The sequence below is a fragment of the Opisthocomus hoazin genome, chromosome 7 (assembly GCF_030867145.1).
Source record: "Opisthocomus hoazin isolate bOpiHoa1 chromosome 7, bOpiHoa1.hap1, whole genome shotgun sequence".
Taxonomy (NCBI): Eukaryota; Metazoa; Chordata; class Aves; order Opisthocomiformes; family Opisthocomidae; genus Opisthocomus; species Opisthocomus hoazin.
Genome location: NC_134420.1, coordinates 53,247,760 through 53,261,890, shown reverse-complemented (window position 1 = coordinate 53,261,890; position 14,131 = coordinate 53,247,760).

Here is a 14,131-nt window from a genome sequence, read left to right as displayed (position 1 = left end):
GTAAGGTATAGTTGGTAAACATTACTGCTAGCTTTCCAGTATGCTGGTGTGCTTAGATTAAGCTGGGAATATTTCCAAAACTCCCAGTGAAAAAGATGTATTATTTCAAATCAGAACAGTTTCTATTACAGGGTTAGTAATGCATTATGCTACGAGCACCAGATGGTGGGAGTTCTTGTAGAGTAAGGTACACAGAGACAGATGATGTAATGAAGGTATATCCTTCATTGCTTGTCCTGGCATAATTTTATGTTATAATTTAGATGTTAATAGATTTAGCTTTGTAGCTTTTCTGCACTGCATGTCACTGTCTTGTCCCTATTTTACAGACAAGGAATCCAGTCAAAGACAATTACATATTCTCACATCAATACATTATCATACTCACTAATTCTACATTTTACACTACAGTAACTGTTTGAGTGACTTGGGTAAACCAACACAGGAAGTACGTGAGAAAAACAGGATGATATTCCAGCATTTTTATTTTCTTTTTTTTTACATTTTATGTTGTTTTTAGCCACAGAGTCAGCCTCTGCTAATGTAAAAAATGAAATATTTAATTCCCCAATATACATCACTATGTCACCAACCCTGATTGACTTTAAACAATGAGGATGAGAGTAGGATCACATTAAAACACAGTCAGAAAAGCTTAGGCGAATTTAGTTTTCCCATATGTATGAGCAGGAGCATTTCCTGTACCCGACAACATATCTTGAAAGTAGGAAGTCTTCTGCAGTCACAGAAAAGTTATATTAAAACAATCAAAGAAATGAAAAAACAACCCAACATTCATCCTAATCATCAAAATGTATTTCAAGCCACCAGCCGCTGGGCTAGCCTGGATGTTTTTCAACCTCACGGGATATTAGTTTTGACCCTTTTGGCCTTTTGGTTTAATAATTTTACAGTGTGATTGAATTCTAATATTCAGGTGCTGAGAAGAGATGGCTGGTGCTGAGCTGGTATTGCTCAGGCTGAGCAGATGGGATACATTGTGTCTGGGAAGATGAAGCTGATACTTCTTGTTAGTTATGTTTGCACTGTGTTGCAATTAAATAAACACAGTAAATATACACACCTAGTATTTTTGTTTTCTGGTGGGTTTTTTTTAACGAACGAGCTGATTCCTCACCTGTTTGTGAGAGATAAGCTATAATGTACTGTTAACATATAGTTTTTATCTCTGCTCAGCAATAAAGATGGTTTATAAATGATATCTCTGCCATAAGGTAAACAAAGATAATAGACCTGATTTGTAAGCAGCATATGGGCCCTTGTATTGAATTTATTTCCTTTTTTATTTCTCGGATTTGCCTAGGGCCTGTGTTCTGTTTGTTTAGGTTTTAATCCAAAAATGAATCTTAAAGACATCTCTTCAAATTGTGCATTGCCCCTGTTATTAACAAAGTGTAATTCAGACATCTGCTGAACTGTCCCCCAATATAATCTTCAGAAAGACAAAATTAACACAGCTCTAGCCAATTATTATGTTAATTCTATGTTGTGGAACTTCAGCATCTGCATTTAATAGAAATGTGTTATTAATGAAAATATGTAGTTTAAAAACAGCTTCTGAAATTTAATCACTTATCTAGAGGAGGAACACTTTTTGTTGCTATATAAGCATTAAGCATCCATTTTGGATCATGCTATTTTTTTTTAAATGGCATTCTTTAAGACAGAAGGATAAAGTTAAATTAGTATAGTTCAAAGAATGCTACGAAATACCTTAGTGGGTCTACTTTCTGCCTAATGGCTGTGAGACTTACCAGCATCCAAACCTGTGATTCCAAAACCTTCATCAAGCTTTTCCTAGCCCTGGAATAACCAGAAGTCTCTCTCAGGAAGGAGTTTGACCACTGTGTTTTTGGAAGTTAGAACACAATCTCCTGTAAGACAGCTGTACTTTAAAGAAAAGAATTAGCCCTTTGTTAGTTTCTGTATCAAAGAACTTTGGCACATGAATCAGCATTTGCAATTGGATTCAGTTCTGTGTCAGATTTAATGTAAGTCTTAGTCCTAACATGATCAGCAAAAACTCCTTAATAACTCTCATATGCTACTGCATAACGAGCACAACAGTTTAAGATGCTGCAGTCACAGCCCACGTGGTTGTCTGATATTCTGTCTCTAAGTAAAGTCAAAACTGAGTGATGGTAACAGATGATGAGTCCACTGGAATCCTATTTCAGACTAATAGAGAATGAGTTAGCTTAAATGATTTTCAAGTTTATTCTGATTAAAGTCGCTCTGCCTTTGAAATGGACAAAATAAAGTCATACAATCTAGAAGAGCAGCTCAGTTTCAGAAACAATGACTGAATTTTATTTTCTTTATAAAATCTTTTTTCCACTGAAGACCATCAGGACTTAACACAAAATTTCTTTGTATGAAATTCTTGTTGACTTCCAAGGGATGAGAATTTCACTCCAACATTTTACAGTGTCAGATTTTTGCCAGACAAATAAAACTTACACTATACTCCCTTTTCTTCAGTGCAAAATTAGCCAACTGTCTGCTTTCACACTTCCTATTTGGAACTGCTTTGGTAACTGAAGCCTGAATGCAGACTGTGATTTATACTCTTGTCACAAATAAGACAACACATCCCCAAAACTATGCTTTTTCCCCTTTCAGGTCAGTAAAGCCTGAATAACAACCCCATCTACCAGGCCTGTGAAAAAATCAGACAGGCTTTACATATATGTGGAGAGTCTGTTTTGATACTTTGCCCGAGAGGCAGATTTTACTCTTCTATTTTTAGGTGCCAAGTGACTAAATGAAATAAGAGCCAGAATTGGGTTCTGAAGGAAGAAAAACATTTACTCAGGGTCTTTTAAATTTTCGTTGATCCTACTTCAAGAAAGCACTGACTGAACAAGAGCGCATCATCTAACATGTTCATTGGTAATGAGTGTTATGAAGATGCCATGTTCTGTTAACACATTAGAAGATTTAAAAAGAGACAGCTGAAGGTGCACAGGGTGCCCACATCCTGTCTGGTCTCCGTCTCCACAGACAACAGTGCCACAGTGGTATGCATTTCCTGCAAGTAGCTCACAGAAGAGGGCAATGAAGCTTTGCTAAAAGTGTGGTTGGCAATATTTTCTGATTTTTCGAGGTTCAGGTTCCCTCTGATATTAAGAAGCAGTGTTCTGGTTGAGTTCTCAATATTCAGATGAGACCTCACACTGAAGTCTGGTATACTTACAATCGTTTAGAATGTCATGACAGTCAGGTGTCTATGAAAGGACATTAAAGTAAAAAAACAATGAAAATTCATCTTGTTGTTATATGTGTGTTGCAGGATCTGTAAATCTTATTAAACTGATTCCATTCCACACATCTTGAAACTACAAAATGGAAAAGGAGAATTTGAGGATAGCAGGATAGTCAGTTTAATTTCATTTAATTTGAATAGTGTCAGCAAACAATCAGATTTGTAAGCTCCTGGGGAAACATAATGATGAACTTTGACCACTAAGCACAAACTGTGACAAGACAATCTAATTTCCGTCTATGATGTTGTAGTGGTCATTACAGATGGAGAATCAGTAGAAGTCATACAGCTGATTTTCTGTGAAGCTTATGTCTCAGAAGTCATTTTCATCAACAAATTAGGGAAGAATAATAGAACCACTTCAGGGGAGATACAAAACTGGTTCCACACTCACAGTTAACAACTCATAGAGTGCAAAGAGGGATGAAGTGGCAGAATGGGAACTTGCATGAATGTAGTGATGTTTCATATTCATGACACAGAGAAAAGAGGATAGTTTAGAAGATTCAGAACATTTGAGTTCAGAAGCTTCTTACAAACTATAGAACTTTATTGAACTGAGCATCAAATTGAGTTTTTAGAATAAACAGATAAAATTAATATTAATAAATAACCAATACAATATTACCTTATGAGTTCTACAGGGAATCAGAAATGAAATTTCTGTAATGTAGTACGAAATCTAATCATTTAAAAATGTGCTTCATGGAAATGAATACAAATAGTTTAAAAAGGTGCTATTAGGGACTGATATAGCTAAGGACTAACATGTCTCACTTCTGTGTTGGAAGGCAAAGTATAAAAATAAATAGAACTAATAGTGAATATAATGTGCATGGAAAGGTCAGTATAATTTCTGAAAATGAAATTTTGGGTCTCACAGAGCTACCAGAGGTCTTTTAAGGTCCACTTAATACATGGATAAAGCGTGAGCAGAGGATGCTATCACAAACTGAACAGGAATCAACAAAGTAATGCTGTGTTGTGAAAAGGAAAATGCCAAAAGGGAACAACAGCTGTAAGAGTGATATAATTCTGATTTCCTTATACTGGTAGCAGCTTGATATTACATGTAGTTTTGTTGTGATGCACTTGAAAAAACAAGTAAAATGCTTGGACAGAGTCACCAGGAAAGAAAAGAAGTGAAAGAAAAGAAGTGGAAGAAAAGGACCTTAGATGCATGAATGGCAAGAAATGATTGAAGGATCTGACCCTGCTTGGTTAAGAAAGACATGTCAGAGGTTAGAAAAACTAGTAGTTGTTAAAATCAAAACAAATAATTGTTTCATTCTCCATGTCCAGGGCTAGTAGGATAAGTAGTAATGGATTTAAGTTTCAGCAGGGATTTAGACAAGGCGTTGGGAAACTTCACCTAAACTCCACATGCAATTTCCTGGGACACAGTATATATCACAAAATATAAAGCAATGATCAGACATCTATGTGGAGTGCCATGAGGTAGAAGAGAGGGAAAGATTAGAGGTCTTAAAACATCCTTTCCAGACTAGTATTTTATGATTCAATAATTATATCGGGATTTCAAGATCTGTTTCAGGAATTTTAATTTAAGCACCTAACCTCACTAGTTGTACAATAGTTCAGTTATTACTTTTATTATGTCATTTCCAACAAAATAGCTTTGTTTGTTTTCTCATCAGAAAACACTGATCCAGTGCTTGTCAGGAATTGCTACAGTATTCCTCAAAGACTGGGAAACATTTATCCCAGGCTATTATCATTCCAAAGTGCTGAGTGATGTCATGCCTGGTCTCAGTTAAGAGCTGGTAATGAATGGCAGGCATTTTTTCCATCTATAACCTTGAATTAAGTATGCTTTTGAGTTTACAGGTTGGCTTTGTATGTGGAGAGATTCTGCATTGGAATGTACACATTTAGTAATCAAATGGGGAAGGGAGCATCTTACTACTAAAAGAGTTCAAGAGATGTTAATAGGCAGTTCAAGAACAGGTGACTTTGCATATCGAAGGAATAAAAAACCCACACAGTCTATAATTTAATAGCAGGAATGTCAAAACTATCTCCAGACCATCAAAGGTAAACCAACTTTGGGAAGAGAAAATTATTTGGGAAGGGAAGCCTTAGAAGATCCTCAGAAATGACGGGCTTGAAGAGTTCCTAGGAAAAGATTTACATAGACAAAATCAAAACAAGCAAGCAAAGCTCAGTGTGGCTTACGAAGAATATTTGATTGCCCAGGAGAAAGCCCTGAGAAAGCAGTTACGCAGTAAGATGGAGACCCATCTTGAACAAGAGAGTCTCCAGCTGAATATTTGCAACAGAAAAATTATGTTAGTGTAACTCAATAAAGTAGTGTCCTTTTGTTACCTGTCCTTTACAAGCATCTATAATATTGTTGTATATTTAAAGGTTTAAATATGTTTTATTTGCATTTTACCATAATCTGGTTCAGATCGTGGCTATTAAAATACTTATAGTTAACAGCAAACTATTCTACATCAGCAGATGTGGTGACGCTTAAAATTGGGTTCTTACCAAATTCACAGCCTCCCTAAATATTGATGCAAGAAATTCAAAGGGTAAAGATCTATTCTTCCATTTAAGCTGCATGGATAAGAAACTATATCATGAGCTTAAGAAAGAAAGAGATATTTTTCAGTAGTAACTGTGTGGCTCTGTAGTGAGCAGGACACTGAAGCCTGAAGGTCCCAGAGGAATTGTTCAAGACTGCTGTAGCCAAGGTAGTTTGTGTTCCTACTGCCCAGCCACTTGAATTTCAGCCTATTAAACAAGCAAGAATTAGTGTTTTGAAGGCACTATCAAGGAGAGGTGCAAACTTTATTGAACAGGCAAGTGAAAAAGAGCAAGGTTCAACAAGTACATTTCTGCTGGAGATTAAAAGGTAAAATAGCATAGAGAATATGCAGAATAAAAAATCCAGCCAGAGCTGTAACTGTACACAGAGAAACAACTGGTTGCTTTTGAAGGCAGTTAAGCAAGACATAATGTGTCTGTTGAGAACATAGATGGAATGTAGAATGTAGGACTGTGAGGGAGGAAAAAAAGCCAGAATAGACAGAAACTTTTGTAGTCCTGGAATATGTCATGAAGAATGCGGAGTGTTATTAAGACAATACACTTGGAGGAATCGGCTGGGGAAGAGCAGGAATTTATCCTTGAGCAGGAAGGTGTCAGGGGCCTCTCACTAGTGGGAGTTACTACTTACTTGCAGGCATGCTGCCTGAAATGACTCTTCTTCCATGATAAACATAGAGTGGCTAATACCAGAGAAGTTGTGGCTGACAGATAGAGCTGCCACTGCCAACAAGCCAGAGGTAGCTAAGGACTACGATTCACTCGCTGACACCAATACTGGGAAGTCACAGGAGTTATAGAATAAGGATCAACCCCGCTGAATGACAGTACCTGTACCACAGGAAGATTTTATGTGCCAGAAAAGAATCTCTCTTTATGTAGAAGACCGTGTCTCAATGCACCATTGCAGGCCTAAAATAACAAAGAAATTCCTCATGAAAAATTGTGGCTATGCAGAGAGGTACCTCAAAGATGAGAGGTATTGTCAGAGAGAGACCTGTAGACTATTAGGTACACACAGTGCTTTTACAGCTAGCATACTACTGTTCTCATTTAAGATCAAGAATATTTCTGAGGTGCTCAAGAAATGATTCTTCTTCATCTTAACAGGCGGGGTGAAGTAAGGACTGCTGCAGTTTCTGTGACCAGACCTCAAAAGCTGAAAAGCATATCTGCTTCCAGGAAAGTCCCACTGAGTTCCTCTCTCAGATGGTCAAACAGCCATTTTCAATGGTCTTCATGGTCATTATGAGTGCACTTGTGGATCAGGATAGATGGAAAAAAATACTCTTCCTCCAATCCCGGCAAGAAATTCTGCTATCTAATATCATAAAGCAAGTGCTTTGCCCTTTCAGATAAGAACTGAAAAGACAAATTTTATGATCTTTAAAGAATTATAAAATGATGACACTTGTTTCTTATTATCCAGAAATAAATTGTTTAACAGACATTTTCATCAAAATACTTAAGGCTAAGTTGAAAATATATGCAATCAAAAAGATTGCAATGGCAGCATAATATTACCTCATTTACTCTCTGGCTACTACCAGGTCCTTCGAAATCTGTGCAGTTCATCGGTTTAGACACCCATACAGAAACTAGAACCAGAAATCATCAGATCTCAGTGGATATTTTTTGTGAAGGAGTACTAGGTTGAAAGAGGAACTTCATGTATTCAGAGTGTTATGTGTTGTTTTAAAATCCACATTACATTTGATGTAACCAAATATGATCAAAGGTCAACAGACTGGAAGAAGCCAAAGGCCTGGAAGAAGTGCTACAGCTGGAATAGTTGCATGAATTCTTTTGAAGTAGAGGACTTGGTGTTACCCTTAATCCTTGAAAACTACTTTAAGATGCAAAATTCTTAGGAGGGAAGCCTTTAAGGAAATGAACAGGTTAATGAATGTACTTACAATGTCAGGAAATGGCACAGTCAGGCTCTTCCACAAACTACACATTAATAGTATGGAAGCCTGTTACAGATGTGAACAGGTTATAAACACTGGTTGTGGGAAAGAGAAGGGATCCCAAACACCTCTGCTGTTAGGTGTACTCACAACAATGAAAGGAAACTCGTTCAAGACCATAAGTCTTCTCTAGGAGTTAGCTCCTTCTACAAAGGCAGAACTACATTTTTCAAAATCAATAGAAAAATGCTTTTGATAAAATAGCAGGTTTTGATGAAGATGCTACCAGACAAAGCTGCAGCCAGGAATATGAGGTCAGGGATGTCTGAGCATTGTAACTAAGGACTAAGACAAAATTAAGTAGCCCCTGAGACACAGTAAGAACATTTAGAAAATGCATTTTCCATATGACTTCCCAAAGACTCAGCACAATGACAGTATTTCATTTACTTCCTTTTTTCAGGTAAGTAATTTACTAGAAACTCAAAACTGATTCAGCCATCTCAACCAAACTTCTGTTGGGTTTGATCAGTGTATATTGTCAGATTCCTCTCAAAGTGTTCAAAACTACATTCACCAAAGACAATTTGGGAGATCAAGAAAGTGCTTCTTGGACTGTTCAGTGCAGAATTTACATTTCAGAAGGCAGCTAAACAAGAGATGCCAGGACTCCATTATTTTGCCCATGATTATCTTGGTGGCAATAGTTGGAGCAGGTCCAGAGGAGGGCCACAAAAATGAACAGAGGGATGGAAGACCTCTCCTGTCAAGAAAGGCTGAGAGAGTTGTGGTTGTTCAACCTGGAGAAGAGAAGGGTCCGGGGAGACCTTATTGCGGCCTTTCAGTACCTGAAGGGGACCTACAAGAAAGATGCAGAGGGAGTTTTTACAAGGACCTGTGGTGATAGGACACGGGGTAATGGCTTCAAGTTGAAAGAGGGTAGATTTAGATTAGATATAAGAAAGAAATTCTTTACTATGAGGGCTGTGAGGCACTGGCACAGGTTGCCCAGAGACGTTGTGGATGCGCCTCCCTGGAAGTGTTCAAGGCCAGGTTGGATGGGGCTTTCAGCAACTTGGTCTAGTGGAAAGTGTCCTGGCCCATGGCAGGGGGGTTGGACCTAAATGACCTTTAAAGGTCCCTTCCTGGGCCCCCAGCTTGAGGATGGAATACCTTCCTAGTCCGTAAGTGAAAGCCACAGTGGACTGGATACCTGAAAGCCAAAAATCAATGACTAAGAAAGTTCTTTGGACCGTGGAACCATGGTGTGGAGTGTGAATCTTGGAGACATGAGATAGGAACCTATTCTTATTACCCATTTTTATAGGAAGTTATTGGAAGAATATTTTTTGCAAAAATAAATGTGGAATTCACCTTAAATAAGTGTAGTGATGAATGAAGCTGTGAAAGTAGGACACTGAGGTAAAGTCAGAATGAACATAAGTTGTTTTGGGTTTGATATTTAAAAAAAAATTCTTAGCTGTTTCTATGAATTGATGGAAAATGTGAATATTTAATCTTCTTATCTTGACTTAAGACGCATCAAAATACTGAAACTTGACTATGCCCTTTGGGACCAGAATTTACTTTTTCCCCATTTTTCCCGGCTTTTCTTTAGTGGAATAATTTCTGATCAACTATGAAATCAGTATCGTATCCTCTGCTGGATTTTTTTTTTTTTATAACTCTTGATTTTATCACCAGTAGTACAACTGAGAATTTTGATGTTTTGTCATCTTTTAAATTAGAATCAAGCAAAAATATGTAATTGGTGAATTTTTTTTCTAAATTTAAAATTATCTGTGTACAAAGGTTTGAAAAATGTGTCTGATTGCCAAATACTCCTTAGCAAAAGCAAAACAAGGATCAGGTAAAATGTAAATTTAAAAATATTTCATTATTTTTATACTTAATTTGGATATTTGATGGCTTGTTTCATAGCCTTTTTCATCCATTGACTTGATAACATTTTGTTGAATTAGCTCGTTCCATCCCAAATCCAGACACTCCAAGCCCCCTCATGCAGTAGGGGCATAACTGCATTTTTTTTCCTTAGAAGTTATGTGAAATTTTAACAATCATTTAACTATTGAATTAATAATTTGTTTGGATTTCTCTAGAAGTGCTGTTACTAGTTTGAAGCTGAAATAAATTAAAAAACACAAACATAAACATATCCTGAAGTATAAAAATGGACTTGCATTCACGGCTGTATTATACAACATAGTATAACAAAAAGGCTCTGAGCAAAGCCTGAAATCAAATCTTCTGTGGAGAGGACCCTCAAAGCATGGATTAATTAAAACCTACATTTGAATCTTACCATTTTGGGAACATCTGTTGTGCTTAGCTTATGCCAAAGTACAGGCTATAATGTTTTTTCACAAAGACATCTTTTTAAATGCAAAGAAGCTTTCATAAATACTATCTATTTCTTAATTTTTTAACAGGAGAACAAGGTGATGCACGGGGTGAATTGCATCCTCTGATACTATTTCCTCCTTTTATTCTTCTTATCCTTTCCAGTTTTAGAATTTTCAGACCTCATCCCTAAGTGAGGCTTATTCAGTCACCCTGTTTTTTCTAATATGTGGCAGTGCTGTTAATATATCTGTAAATGCAATCGGTTTGATTTTCTTGCTCTTTTGTCATAGCAATACCCTGTTGTTCCCTGTTGAGCTTGGTCTAGCATAATCCCTGAGATTATTTTCTTGCAGCATCACTTCACTATTTTTGGATTGCTTTATTTAGGAAACAAACATTTTGTGTTCTGTGTCTGCGTGCCTGTCAGTCACACCTGGTTGGGTTGTTTTGTTGTGGTTTTTTTGTTTTGTTTTGTTTTTAATTTGTTAGTTATTTTTAAACAAGTAGGAGACTAAAAGGTCTCAGAGATAGCCAGATGCTCAAAAATATGTGAAAATGGGTGCAAAGACTCTGTAAATGACCATTCTCAGGGAAAGCTAGAGAGAGCACAGGCAGCTGGGCAATCCACAGCCCTGCACTGGCTTACCACTACACCACTGCATCACTACTCTCTCTCAGCCACCCACAGCATCTTTTCCCCGTTACACAGCTAGTTCTGTATTTAAAAGGTGGTAGGTAACATGGAAGGAGCTGAAAGCACTATGCAGGAACAACAGAGATATTGCACTAGAGGTGGGCCATGAACCAAAAGAGGGGACACAGTGGAAAAGAACATGGAAAAGGAGGGGAGAGAATGGAAAAGGATATGGGATATACAACATCTTCCACATATAAACTATGTGAACACTAAGCAGAAGGGAAATTATAGAAGTATGGAAAGGAGAAGGTTGCTAATAAACAGTAAAAACAGCTAATATTTAGACACAGTAACATGCCTGAGAAATACATAAGACTAAGCAAAGCTTTTGAAAATAAACCATAAAAAATCCTTGCTGGATAAATTGATAAAATGATGTAATACTACTTGTAGTCATATTTGGATGGATGGGAAGGGGACAGAAGTGTGACTAGAATACATTCTTCCACTAGTTAAAAACGGAATTCTCTCAGCTTAAAAATACTATTTTTGTATCATATCTGGGCTGGAAAAACAAGTCACATTCAAGAATAAAAAAGAAAAGGCATATGGAGGACATCCAGCTGGGCAATGATCAGAGGCAATGCAGCATGTTCAGGAGTTCGTTTTTGCTATATTAAAAGTCTGTTTTGAAAATAACTTCAAATTGTTTCATCTGATCATTGGAAGAATGAAAGCAACACTGGTAGGCTTTTCCATCAAATTGTGTTGGCATTTTTTTTCTTTGACTTTTTTTTTTTTAATTCAGCATATGGAATTTTAGAGCTGAAGTAGAAACATGCCTTCAGTTGTGTTAGTTGTTTGAAAACTTAACAGAAAATACTTATTATTAAGTCTTATTCATTTCAGCACTATCTATTCATTGATGTTTTATTTAACAGCAGAAAGTCTGTGAAAAATAAGTAGCAGTAATGAAATAATAATACAGAAAATGCTTTCTTTTGAGGCCATATGTTTTCCTCCTTTAAGAGAGGAAGTTTTTCATTGCTGTAAAGGCTAGTTGTTTTTACCTCCTGACAACCCTTAATTAGATTAAAACAAAGCCCATTATCCCACTATAAATTTACAAATACATCAAGTAGGCACACTTCATACTGTAAGGGAGACAAAGTGTGATTAGATGTCCACCAAAAAAGAAAGAGATAAGGGAAAGATTGCCTTTTGAACAGAATGAAAGAAGAAATCTTGTCACTGAGGATGTCCTTGATTTATGTCATGGCAACCAGGCTGTATCATTTTAGGAATCCCACTAAGGATTCTACTTACGTAATAAAAATATGGAAGGTGGCCTATACAACAGAGGGGCACTACAGGATCACATTTAAATATGATATAACTTCCTTTAATGTCAGTTTAGTATGGCATTTGATCTTCAGCTGTATTTCAGATCCTTGTGCCTTACATGAGTGAGGAATTGGTGTATCAAATGCAAACATGTAAAACCATGCTTCTTAGAGAAGTATTGAGTGATTTGGAATATTTATCCTCTTAAGAATAAGCAATGCTTCACAAAACTTTTCACTTAGAGGGCAATATCTCAATACAGGACTTAATTAATCAATTACTTTAAATGTCAGTAAAGATTCAGAATCTGTTCTGAAAAAAAATAAACCAGAGCATGAGAATAAGACTTTAGGGAAGTCTTATGAGAAATGTAATCTCATTAGAGAAGCCAACCATCACACTGAGAAGGACAGTGTCTTCTAAAGTGGAATTGACATCTTGTAAAGATTTCTCAGAAACCGGTTTTCCCTATCTAAGTTTAGATTGCTGAATCACTGCAGAAACTATTACCTACTTTGGCATGGGTTTCAACAGTACTTTCTCTTTCAGAATGTTTTATTTAGACTAAATCACAAACCTTATATTGTAGAGTGACAGTAGTAGAAAACTAAAAAAATCCAACTTTTTTAAACCACATTTTTAATTATATCTGTAAACACTAAAGGCCATTTTATAGGTACTCCTACAACTAAGATAATGCTTTTTATTCTTAAATAGATTCTCTCCTGTAACAGTACAGATACTAGTCTCTAAACTACTTTAGAGAGGATGTACAGGGATTTTATTGCAGCATTTTTTAACACTTGTACTATCTGTCCTAGCCTGTAGTTCAGTAATAGAGTATTTCCATCGCTAGCAATAGACCACAGGATTTGTACTGAGTTTATGAGACTTCAAGACTATGGCTTGTCAGACTTACTCTGTCTTGATCTGCCTGGAACTTTGCTTTGACCTGGTTTAGCTGTAACAGTATTTTTTTCTAACAATCCAATAACCATGCTTAATTTGTTTTAATATGGCTTCTCTTCTTATGGTATAGCCATAGTTTTATATATAGTTGTAATGAGTAGTCGTCCTGTATAGAATGAGATATTTTGTGACTCTCATGTAATGAATCAACGCAGAGAAATACGTGCCCTGTATGACAGCAGAGGCCTTGAGAAGAGGAGGCACAGTGTGCAGTATAGAGGAATATAGGCATGGGATGATAAGAGATGGGGCACTGGAAAGCACATGGCGATAAACAACTCATCAACAGTTACTTGAAGAAATGCAGACCTGCACAAAACTCGCTTTAGAGGTATCACAAGAACACCATATGCAGTATATTTGGATGTAACATGGACTTACAGACCAATGAAGAAAAAACAAGGTGTAAAAGAGAATTAGCAAATAAATAAAAATGACCACAGCAGACCCTAAAGTGAAGAATAAACCAACAATATCATCATAGTTTTCCCAGTCAAGGACTTGGAGTGCTGGTGATTCACAATATGTTACCCCAAAGGATGGACGGAAGGATCCTGAGGGGCAGTGGAAGGGTAAGTACAATGCCAGAAAAAGGTTTATCAGCTAGGAAATGTGATACAATTCTAGCTGTATTATTATTGAAGCAGGTTTTTGTTTGTTTGCTTAGGTTTGGTTTTTTAGTATGGTGATATCTTTGTCTTTATGCTCCTTGTTTTCGTTTTCTCTTTTAGTTAGATAATAGAATCATAGAATTATACAATGGTTTGGGTTGGAAGGGACCTTAAAGGTCATCTAGTTCCAACTCCCCTACCATCGTCCGGGACATCTTCCACTAGACCAGGTTGCTGAAAGCCCCATCCAACCTGGCCTTGAACACTTCCAGGGATGGAGCATCCACAACTTCTCTGGACAACTTGTTCCAGTGCCTCACCACTCTCATAGTAAAGAATTTCTTTCTTATATCTAATCTAAATCTACCCTCTTTCAGTTCAAAACCATTACCCCTTGTCCTGTCACTACAAGCCCTTGTAAAAAGTCCCTCTCCCG